The following is a 2,500-nucleotide window of genomic DNA, read 5'->3' as shown; positions in this document are numbered from 1 at the left end:
CTGTCTATTTATCTGATTATCTATCTATCTATCTATCTAACTATCTATCTATCTATCTATCTATCTATCTATCTATCTATCTATCTATCTATCTATCTACCTGTCTATCTATCTATCTATATATCTATCTACAAAAGACTTTTTTCCATTTAAGGGATTTAGCCAGCAGAAACATATACCCATTCCTACTTATCTTACTTCCATCTATTACCCATTTGTAGATAAAAGGTTATACTAGTCTCTCCACCCCTCCAACTGTCTGGGTCATAAGCAATGCAGCAAGGCACAGCACACACACACGCCTGTCTGTGTCTGCGTGCTAATAGAGATTGAGAAAAAGGGGGTTATTTGATGAGAACTCAGTGACATGTTTGTAGGTGAAGGGTTATACAAGTCTCTCCCCCCCCCCCCGCCTATTGCCTGGGTCATAAGCAATGCAGTAAGACACAGCACACACACACGCCTGTCTGTGTCGGCGTGCTAAAATATATTGAGAAAAAAAGGGATGGTTTGATGAGAACTCAGGGACATATACAGATTGTGTTAAATACGACTTCATTCATCTGGTGGCAGACAACGTGCTCGAAGGAATTAAGGGGAGAGATTCAAGTAAACTCAGGGACCCGTAATGGGAGCTTCGGGATTCATGAAGATTTTTGGTGATTAGGAAACAGATTGGCTGATTAGCGAGCGTGATGGGGAGAGATTGGTCAGTGATTACCCGAGATGGAGACGATCATGATGAGAAAGAAAATGGACTGTTGGAGAGGTTTGGTTAATTGACGGAGAGATGATGGAAGCAGGAGCACATTAACTCTTTCGGATCAGCGTCGTTCATTGAGCCGAATAAATTCGTCAATCTTTAGCCAGAATGATGTATGAAAATCACATCATTATTTGAAGGGAACAAATAGAGTGAAGTTCATGAAGCTGAACAACATTCACTGGTTGCAGGTACAATAGGCTGCAGTGTATATTTCCATAACGCATACTAAGGCATACAAGCTTTCGCTAAGGCGATGTTCATTATCTTGAAGAGAATCTTTCGGTCTTAGCCATGATAAAATCTCTAGGCGTCACTATAGGAAAGAGGATCAAAACATACACTCACAAGCACATAATGACAAGAACAAGCAAGTGTGTACAGGTATACCTAGTGCGAGTACGAGTATATACTACCATGGGATCATATATCAAACCTTTAGCTATGATGACAAGCTGAACATATTCTATCCTGAATATGTTTAGGACGGTAACCTATATTGAAGGGGGTTAGGCTATTTCTGTCACCCTTACCCGGCATGCTTTTCGATTGTAATTCATCATAACATTGTAGCATGACACTTCAAGGTACCTTGCGAGGGTATAAAGGCCGTTTTCTTGAGGCTTGATTAGACCGATATAGCAACATGACATCAATTATCGAGACTGGAAGAGTAGAAAAAATATTTTCTATTGGCTTTATCACATATGATGATACATGGCCACTGTGATCTAATCCCTTGTTTTGCATAAAAGACTAATTCCTTTTCATAATTCAGGTTTCATTATCTAAATTGCCCACTTGATAGACTGTCCCAATGCCTTCTCGATTTAGAAATGTACTTCTACTCACACTGAACTATATCTACCATATTTTTATATTAACTAAGCTCCTTTTATTTGAACCTGGTGGATTTCTTTCATTTATATCAATGAATAGTTGGTTTCCAATTACATGTTTTTCAGTGTTATCTATATTTCCTTTCCCGTTGTGGTTAGCATAAATTATTTTATTCAATCAATCTCAGCCAAGTTAAAATAGCCATAACGCAAGTTATTCATTTCCGCAATCGCAGATTGCCAAGTAAACATTTTACTCTTTCCCCTAATCTGATTTTACTACTGACTTCCTCATGCAGCTGTCTGATACTATATACTATAGAGGTCGTTCATCTTCATGCATATCCCGTTCTGGAGTGGCGTTGCCCTATGTATTCATCTTGGCTACCGGAAAATGTTTTTGTTCAGCTAAAGGAAAACTCTCCCTTCTCAAAGGGTAAAAACCTGTTTTTGGAGATGCGTCATCGTATCATGATCTTATGTATTTCTTATGGGGGGACGTCAGAAAATTTTATTCGCTTTCGAGAAACCCTCTTACTATTCAACACAGTACTAGATAATAGCTTAAGGCTCAGAACGTAGCTGTAGATCATAAAAAAGCACTAACCTATCTATGACTATCATGATTATATGTTAGAAGAAAATAGATATCAGTAAAAGAAACCCATATTACATTTGACAAATGCCATTCACTATATTCTTTTTTAAACTAAGCCCCTTTTATTTGAACCTGGTGGTGATGGCACCGGGAAAAAGTACAACAGAATTATCTTTAGCTGTGGCATTTTTTTTCTTTTATCTTTAGACATCCATATCCAATGTTAATAAAAAAAGAAAGAACAATATCATACATTTCTAGATTTATATATCTGACGGCTGGGTTTGATTATTTGAAAGA

The sequence above is a fragment of the Oratosquilla oratoria genome, chromosome 8 (genome assembly GCF_046742065.1).
Source record: "Oratosquilla oratoria isolate Oo_2021 chromosome 8, ASM4674206v1, whole genome shotgun sequence".
In the NCBI taxonomy this organism is placed as follows: Eukaryota; Metazoa; Arthropoda; class Malacostraca; order Stomatopoda; family Squillidae; genus Oratosquilla; species Oratosquilla oratoria.
Note: the sequence above shows the minus strand (reverse complement) of the source record.